We start from the raw sequence: 10,270 nt of genomic DNA on the forward strand, positions 1-10,270 counted from the left end.
GGGCTGGTGCTCTATCCACTGCACCACCTAGCTGCCCCGATTTTACTTCTGAAAGTGTGTGTATCTGTGAATAGGTTGATTATCAAGTATTTCATAATTCTACAGTTATTTTGAATGGAATCTCATTTATCTCTTCCTGCTGTTTTTTTTTTTTGGGGGGGGGAAAGAAATATATAGAAATTTATGTGAATTTATTGTATATTGTGAAACATTGTTTAAGTTATTGTTTCAATTAATTTTAGTTGATTCTAAGTAATTCATCATATTGATACTATTTGAGTGGTCTAGATTCCTGGTGGTCTAGAGGTTAGTGGCTATAAGAGAGTTATTAAGAATCCCCTTTAAATCGGCCACAGGTTTTAGGAGTGAAAGAATTCACTCATTCCTGAATATTAGTTGCAAAATGAAAGTTTATTGTTAGGTAGAAATCAGTTTACCCAGAGACTGACTTCTATAGTGGCAGATCTATGGAAAATGGAGTTTTGCTTTGAGAATGCAGTTCTCAATGGACAGAAAGTCCTGATAGCAAAGGGAGCTGCCAAGGTCCATCTGCAAAGACTTTAGTTGATGGAAGCTTATTATATTGGATATCTTAGTGGAGGTTGGGAAGCCTGAGCAGATCAGAACTAATGGGGCCGGGTGGCCCAAGCAAGTCATAATGGGGGCTGGGAAAAACCCGGATCTGCTATTGGAATTCAAAGGGATGCTTTTTGACCAGGATTTATAATTGAATCAAAGGCTCTGGCATCCTGGAAAGATAACTTGTCTGGGGAGGATATGCCTCAGTCAGGAGGAGCTGGGAATCTGAAAGGAATTACAGCTCAATAGGAAATACAGGTTCTTAAAGGGACCCCAATCTGCTTCAATATCACCTGCCAAACATGATAATTTTGTTTCCTTTTTGCCTATTATTATTCCTTTCATTTCTTTTTCTTGTCTTATTGCTATGGCTAGCACTTTTAGCACTGTATCAATTTGTTCTCATCCACTCATTCTGTCAGAGGAGGTTTTCACATGCTTGGGGTAGACATTCCCCTAACTCACCATGTAGGTGGCTGAAGCAGGTGTTGTAGAGTGCTTAGAGTGAGCAAATATTAAAGATACCACAGTTATCCACTGCATCACAAGCCAGTAGTACTGACTTTTGTCTTTCCACTAGACTTTGATGACTCTGGAAGAGAGAGTCTGACAACTTTGTGTAATTCTGCTTCACTTAACTCCAACTCACACACAACTCCAGGCATTACTTGTATTGTCATTGGTCCACTTTGGAAATGAAGGAGGAACAACAACTGTTTAGCACATTAAAGAATGGTCTTTAATGTGCTAAATGTTTGTAGCAAATAATGTGCAAAAATGTTTGTAGCAGCCCTTTTTTGTAGTATCAAGGAACAGGAAACTGTGGGGATGCAGTTGAGGAATGGCTGAATAAATTACGGTATATTGATATAATAGAATATTATTGTTCTATGAGAAATGATGAGCAGGCTGACTTACAAGAACTAAGTGAAGTGAATAGAACCAAGGGAATATTGTATACAGTAACAACAAGATTATGTGATGATCAACTATGATAGACTTAGCTCTTCTCAGCAATTCTGTGATCCAAAGCAATTCCAATAAACTTTGGATGGAAAATGCTATGCACAACCAGAGAATTTTTAAGTTTAAAGTATATTTCTTGTAGATCACATATTTTGGATTCTGCTTCCTCATTTATTTGGCTTCTTTTAAAGAATTTTCTATTTCTATTTTTCTTTTAAACTCAAGGGAATATATAGATCAGAGGAGGCATCATATGATTATAGGCTTAGGATCACTTTCACTTAAGAAATGATTCATACAATCATAAGATCATAAATTTTGGATGGAAAGAACTTATTTTACAGATGTGGAAACTGAGGCTCAGAAGGGTTAAATAATTTGTCCAAGTTCACACAAATGACAGAATCAGGATTCTAAATCCTATGTTTTTCTCTGCATAGGGTTACTTCTGAAATAAGAATTAACATTTAAATCACATATTAAAGTTTTCAAAGCACTTTATAAATTTGAACTTCATAACAACCTTGTGAGGTATGAGCTTCTTATTACCTCTATTTTGCAGGTTAGGTATATGAAATAAATCTAGGTTAAGTGACTTGCTCATAGTCATCTAACTAGTAAGTGTCTAAGAGAAGATTTGAACTCAGGTCTTCCTAACTTCCTCGGTACTATTTCTATATGAATACACTGACAAAAATTGCATAAAATGAGAAGGTATAGAGGGTTGGATTCTGAGTTATTAGATGGAATACTTGAACAAAGAACTCAGGAAACATTAAAAGTAAGGATTTCAGGAGTTTCCTAGCTCAATTACCTTTAGACAAATCACTTATTTCCTTAACACAAAACAAGGAATTGAATTACATTTCTTCTAAAGGGTTTTGATTTAATTAAAATTATCCCTGAATAAACATTTCTCAAGAACTTTTATCTGGTCCTTTCAGTAGAACCACTTTTAGTAGATCAATTAATTAATTATGAAGATTATATTGCCAAATAGAAACATTTGCAAAGCAATAGTTTCTTTTCTAGTAAGTTTGGGTGAGTGGTGTCAAACACAGGGTTGTTGAACAGTCTGTAGAACATTAGGAACAAATTACAGTGTAATTGGGAAATAGTTAACAAAATAAATTCAAATACAATAAAATAGTGGTAATGTTAATATGTGATTTTCTAAGTCAACATGAGGCCCATAGGGATTCTTATGTGGTGCACATTACAATTATCTTCTTCCTTCTTCCATCAGCTCCATTACTTTCATTTGGTTCTATTTGGCAATACGAACTTCATCATTACTTAATTGACCTACTGATGATGAGGTCTAGAATTGGGGTACCTAAATGAAATTAGGGTTTGAGGTCTAGTGGCAGGTTCGGGGTACAGGGAGTCAAATAGATCTCCCCTGCAGCCCCTTTGGATTCGGCGCAAGGATACAGAGTTAAATGAGGTCTAGTGGTGGTGCAAGAGGAATTTACAGACCTGAAAACCTAGATTGATAAAAGAGGTTTATTTTGAGGTTTGGAAGTAAAGTTAAAGAATAATTAGCAAAAGGTGAAGGTAGAGATAAAAGGGCACCTGAAATAGGATTCCAGTGGGCAGAGAGTCTTTGGTGCCAGCCATGGTGATGACATGTTTAGACCCTCTGCAAAAAGAGGACTCCAGCTTGGCTCTTTTATAATGAGAGATCTAGCTAAAGGGGCCTGTGGGTGGAGTCCCATAATGGCTCCAGGCTGGGTTTCAGCCGAAGTTAGAATTTGAATTGAATTCAATGGGTTTCAGGACTGAGCAGTCCCCACCCAGATAACAAAGATGAAACAGTTTGTGCTTGGGGTGGGGTCCCCTCCCAGATGAAAAGTAGAAGGGGGTTTTCTTCTTTAAGGATTTTTCAGAGTTTTGGGGTTTCCTCTTCACTACTGTTCCCAGGTGATCCTTAAGATCTATGAAGTAATCTTTTGTTAGTTTGATTGGTATGATGTTGAATTAGCAAATATATTTAAGTTGTATTATCATTTTTATTATATTACCTTGGCCGTGGATTTCTCTAATTTTAGTTCAAATTTCCCTTGCATTTGTTTAGTTGTTTTTTCAATTGTGTCCAATTCTTTGTGATCCTTTTTGGAGTTTTCTTGGCAAGGATACAAGAATAGTTTGCTATTTCTTTTTCCAGCTCATTTTACAGTTGAAGAAACAAAACAAAGACTTGCCTAGGGTCATATAGCTAGTGTCTGAGATCAGATTTGAACGCAAGAAGATGAATCTTCCTGATTCCAGGCCTACTACACTATCTGCTATGCCAATTAGCTGCCCTGGAGTTAATTATATCCAGTATTTATTCAGTATAGGCCAAATGTGCCCAGTTATCTTGGCATACTCTGGGGCTTTTGTTACTTTCAGCCCTTTTCCTGAGAAGAAAATTTTGGAGAGGAGTAATAGAAGATGACTCTTAGGTTATCAACCTGGGTGTCTGAAAGGAATGCTTACCCTAGGGTGTGCAATTACACTTGATCTAAATTCTATGCTTAACTTCTATTGTTAAGTATCTACAATCAATATCAGTCTTTTCTTCCTAAGCACTTACTGTTTATATTCCTTATTTGCTTTCTGTTCTTTTTAGTATTAACTTTTTTTTTTTTTTTACTTTTCAAACTGCTAGAAAAAAAATCAGTCTATATTTATTGGCTCTATTTCTTTTCCTTTTACTCTCTTCTAGCAATCTGACTTCTCACATTATTATTTAACTGAAACTTCTTAGAGTTTGGGAGAGAAGGAGGGAGGTGCAGAGCTAATTGCTACTGTGTCCTTGTTGAATATACTTTCTATGATATGACTAAATAAATCTCCTTATGTTAACTATTGAATTACCTGATATTATCTTATTTTACCCCAATAACAAGCCTGAACTAACTACATGCCAGTTTTAGTCAACGACTTTTCTCCCTACAGGCAGTGAGGTATTGAGGTCTTAAATGAAGTTCAAAAAATTACCTACTCTTCATTATTTCTTTACAAGGAACAAAAATGCTTGCCAGTCAAGCTTGATGTGATTGGAGTACTACTGCCAATTGATTGGCCAAAAACTCAGTCATACCCTTGGTGGCTCTTTACAATGTAAGATACACTTTCTCTAGAAAGTTAGTTAAGAAGAGGAAACAACTCTGAAAAAGATGAGCTTTTTGAGTAAGCTATAAAATGCTTGGGAATCTACCTACCAAGACATATACAGTAATAATATGAACACAATTACAAAAGATTCTTTGTAAAAATAAAGACTTGGAAATAACTGGAGAAATGTTAATTGCACATGGGTAGGCTATATCATTACAATAGTAATGACAATACTACCTAAATAATTTGTTTATTCAGTACTATTGTTGAGGGTGGTATTCTTTGTTTGATCTCCAACTTCTTTTGGGACTTGGACCTTTGATACAAGATGTGGTCAAACTAGTTTGGGCTATCTGAGGTGGCCAGGGTTTTACAGCCCCCATTCTAATCTGCTCAGATAGACCAAATGGCATCAGGAAATTCCTTTTGGGAAGAGACTTCTGTCTATCCCCAAAAGATAACAAGAGAGTCCTTATCTTAATTTACATCACTCTCAGGAACCTCCTACATCACTGCATCAAAAGAGAGAACGGGAATCTTCTCTTTGCAAATGGCCTTGTACTATGCAGCCATTTTGCCCACCGGCTCTCCGGTGTTTCCATTCTAATCAATAAAGACTATGTTTCCATACAGCATTAAGTAGCAAATTCCTTTGCTGCCAAACCCGCCATTGGTTACTTTGGGGAAGGAAGGAGAGAGAGAAAGGAACTGACCTATCTTTGTTTAGACCACAATTTACTCATCATTTACTACTCATCACTATTACAAGTAAATTACCAAAGAATTGATTTATAGAGCCAGAAAAATGATAAAATTCATCTAGATGAATAAAAGTTCAAGAATATTAATTTTTTAAAATGGGAATACCAGATCTCAAACAATATTAAAAAGCTGTAATTGTGAAAACAATTTGGTAATAGGTAAGATAAACAGAGGTTGATCAGTGCAACAGTTTAGATTCATAATATGCAGAAGCAAATGGGCATAGTAATCTAGTATTTAATAAACTCAAAGATAGCAGTTACTGGGACAAAAACTGTTGGAAAAACTAAAAAGTAGTCTGGCAGACACTAGGCCAGAATGACATCTCATATATTGGATGCCAAGATAAGCTCAAAATGGATACATGATTTAGATATAAAGCATTATATATCATAAACAAATTGGAGTGTGGAAGAAATTACTTGTTGGATCTATGAATAGGGAAGAGTTTATGACCAAACCAGAAATATGAAAGTACAGAAAGTAAAATGAATAATATTTAATACATAAAATTTAAAAATTTGTAAATAAAACCAATGACGCTAAAATGAGAAGAAAAGCACAAAACTGGGAGATAATCTTTGCAGCAAGTTTCTTTGAGAAAAATGTAATTTCTACAATGTATAGAAAACGGAGTCAAATTTATAAGATTAAAAGCTATTTCCCAGTTAGTAAAGGGTCACAAGATATAAATAAACAGTTTTCAGAAGAAATACAGGCTAATTAATAAAAATATGAAAAAAAAACCTAAATTGCTAATAATTAAACATAAATTAAGGCAATTTGGAGGTACCATCTTATATCCATAAGACTGGAAAAGGAAAATAACAAATGCTGAGAGGATATGGGAAAACACTAAATGCATTGTAGAACTGTAAACTTTTCCAACCATTTTGGAAAGCAATTTGGAATGATGACTAAAATGTTGTTAAATTGTAAATTGACCCAGTGACACAGCTACTCAGTTTATGTGCCAAAGAAGTAAAAAAAAAGATGAAAAAAAAGTATTTAAAAAATACTTATAGCAGCTTTTTTATGTTGTGGTAGCAAAGAATTGGAAACTGAGGGGATATCCATCAATTGGGTAATGATTGAACAAGTTATTGAAAAAGAATATGATGGAATACTATTATGCTGTAAGAAATGATGAATGGATAGTTTCATTTTTTTTTCTGTAGATGATCATTTTTTTAAATTTTATTTTATAATCATAACTTTTTATTTGACAGTACATATGCATGGGTAATTTTTTATAACATTATCCCTTGCACTTACTTCTGTTCAGATTTTTTCCCTTCCTCCCCCAATCCCCTCCCCCAGATGGCAGGCAGTCTTATACATGTTAAATATATTACAATATATTCTAGATACAATATATGTGTATAGAACCGAATTTCTTGTTGCACAGGAAGAATTGGATTCAGAAGGTAAAAATAACAGTTTTACACTCATTTCCCAGTGTTCCTTTTCTGGAAGTAGCTGATTCTGTCCATCATTAATCAATTGGAATTGGATTAGCTCTTCTCTATGTTGAAGATATCCACTTCCATCAGAATACATCCTCGTACAGTATCATTGTTGAAGTGTATAATGATCTTCTGGTTCTGCTCATTTCACTCAGCATCAGTTGATGTAAGTCTCTCCAAGCCTCTCTGTATTTCTCCTGTTGGTCATTTCTTACAGAGCAATAATATTCCATAACATTCATATACCATAATTTACCCAACCATTCTCCAATTGATGGACATCCATTCATCTTCCAGCTTCTAGCCACTATGAAAAAGGCTGCCACAAACATTTTGGCACATACAGGTCCCTTTCCCTTCTTTAGTATTTTCTTGGGATATAAGCCCAGTAGTAGTAGTATGGCTGGGTCAAAGGGTATGCACATTTTGATAACTTTTTGGGCATAATTCCAGATTGCTCTCCAGAATGGTTGGATTCTTTCACAACTCCACCAATGCATCAGTGTCCCAGTTTTCCCACAGCCCCTCCAACATTCATCGTTATTTGTTCCTGTCATCTTAGCCAATCTGACAGGTGTGTAGTGGTATATCAGAGTTGTCTTAATTTGCATTTCTCTGATCAATAGTGATTTGGAACACTCTTTCATATGAGTGGAAATAGTTTTAATTTCATCATCTGAAAATTGTCTGTTCATATCCTTTGACCATTTATCAATTGGAGAATGGCTTGATTTCTTATAAATTAAAGTCATTTCTCTGTATATTTTGGAGATGAGGCCTTTATCAGAACCTTTAACTGTAAAAATGTTTTCCCAATTTGTTACTTCCCTTTTAATCTTGTTTGCATTAGTTTTGTTTGTGCAGAAACTTTTTAATTTGGTGTAATCAAAATGTTCTATTTTGTGATCAATAATGGTCTTTAGTTCTCCCTTGGACACAAACTCCTTCCTCCTCCACAAGTCTGAGAGGTAAACCATCCCATGTTCCTCCAATTTATTTATGATTTCGTTCTTTATGCCTAAATCTTGGACCCATTTTGATCTTATCTTAGTATGTGGTGTTAAATGTGGGTCCATGCCTAGTTTCTGCCATACTAATTTCCAGTTTTCCCAGCAGTTTTTGTCAAATAATGAATTCTTATTCCAAAATTTGGGATCTTTGGGTTTGTCAAAGATTAGATTGCTATTTTTATTCACTATCTTGCCCTGTGCGCCTAACCTATGCCACTAATCAACTAGTCTATTTCTTAGCCAATACCAAATGGTTTCGGTGACTGTTGCTTTATAATACAGTTCTAGATCAGGTACAGCTAGACCACCTTCACTTAATTTTTTTTTTCATTACTTCCCTTGAAATTCTCGACCTTTTGTTGTTCCATATGAATTCTGTTGTTATTTTTTCTAGGTTATTAAAATCGTTTCTTGGAAGTCTGATTGGTATAGCATTAAATAAATAGATTAGTTTAGGGAGTATTGTCATCTTAATTATATTCGCTCGGCCTATCCAAGAGCACTGAATGTCTTTCCAATTATTTAAATCTGACTTTATTTTTGTGGCAAGTGTTTTGTAATTTTGCTCATATAATTCCTGACTCTCCTTTGGTAGATATATTCCCAAATATTTTATACTATCGACCGTTATTTTGAATGGAATTTCTCTTTGTATCTCTTGCTGTTGGATTGTGTTGGTAATGTATAAAAATGCTGAGGATTTATGTGGATTTATTTTGTATCCTGCAACTTTGCTAAAATTCTGAATTATTTCTAAGATGAATGGATAGTTTCAGAAAAACCAGGAAAGTCTTAATGGATTCATGCAAAAGTGAAGTGAGCAGAATGAGAGCAATTTACATAGTAACAACAATATTATAAAGATAGTAAACTTTGACTATCTTCATTCTAACATATGACTAACCTAATTCTAAAAGACTCCTAATGAAACATGATTTCCATCTCCAAAAAGAAAACTGTTGGACTCGAGTGCAAATTAAAGAAAATTTTCTATTTCTTTCTTTTTTTTGGAACATGGATAATGTAGACATTTGTTTTGAATGTTTATACATATTTGTAATGGGTTTTTATTTTTCTAGCTTTCTAAATGGAGAATTTGCAATAGAAAATAAAATTAAGAAAAAAAGAAAACTTTTAGGCTGTGTCAGGAAGAAACATGCATTTTTGGACATGAACAATTTAGGGAATTTGTTTTGCCTCACTGTGCATATTTGTTTTTTATTTAATTATTTTTTATTTATTTATTTATTTTTTTATTCATTTTTCCAAATTATGATGGCAGGTAATCCCATACATTTTACATGTGTTACAATATAACCTAGATACAATATATGTGTGTAAATACCATTTTCTTGTTGCACATTAAGTATTAGCTTCCGAAGGTATAAGTAACCTGGGTAGATGGACAGTAGTGCTAACAATTTACATTCACTTCCCAGTGTTCCTTCTCTGGGTGTAGTTATTTCTGTCCATCATTGATCAACTGGAAGGGAGTTGGATCTTCTCTATGTTGAAGATTTCCACTTCCATCAGAATACATCCTCATATAGTATTGTTGTTGAAGTGTATAGTGATCTTCTGGTTCTGCTCATTTCACTCAGCATCAGTTGATTTAAGTCTCTCCAGGCCTCTCTGTATTCATCCTGCTGGTCATTTCTTACAGAACAATAATATTCCATAACCTTCATATACCATAATTTACCCAACCATTCTCCAACTGATGGACATGCATTCATCTTCCAGTTTCTAGCTACTACAAAAAGAGCTGCCACAAACATTTTGGCACATACAGGTCCCTTTCCACTCTTTAGTATTTCTTTGGGATATAAGCCCAATAACAGCAATGCTGGGTCAAAGGGTATGGCTGTGCATATTTGTTACTAGGTTTTGTTTTTCTTTTCAGTGTGGGAGAGATGAGGGAGAGAAAATAAAAGCTTGTTAGTAGAAAAACTAAATTAAATTTAAAAAAAAAAAAACTTTTGGGCTTTAGCAAAGCTAATTTTGGGGAAATAGGACTGTTCCTAGAAGGTATGCTTAATATCTAATATGATAACAATTTTGGCATGGCCAATATAAGAATTTTTTTTAAACTATATACATTTGTTACCAGGGTTTTGTTTTTGTTCTTTTCAATGTGGTGCAGGTAGCAGAGAAAATAAATGTTAGTTAGTTGAAAAGCTATGTTAAATTAAAAACAAATAAAAAGAAAATCTATGGGTTAATAGCAAGGCTAAACTTAGGAAAGTGTACTTTCCAATGCACATATTACAAGGCAGACTTGTAATATCTAAAGCAGTAACATTTTTGTTCATATGGCTAAGGTGTGAAATTGTTTTGTTTGACTATGCATATTTGTTGCAAGGATTTTTTTCTTCCCGCCTT

This window comes from Sminthopsis crassicaudata, chromosome 5, assembly GCF_048593235.1.
Source record: "Sminthopsis crassicaudata isolate SCR6 chromosome 5, ASM4859323v1, whole genome shotgun sequence".
Lineage (NCBI taxonomy): Eukaryota > Metazoa > Chordata > Mammalia > Dasyuromorphia > Dasyuridae > Sminthopsis > Sminthopsis crassicaudata.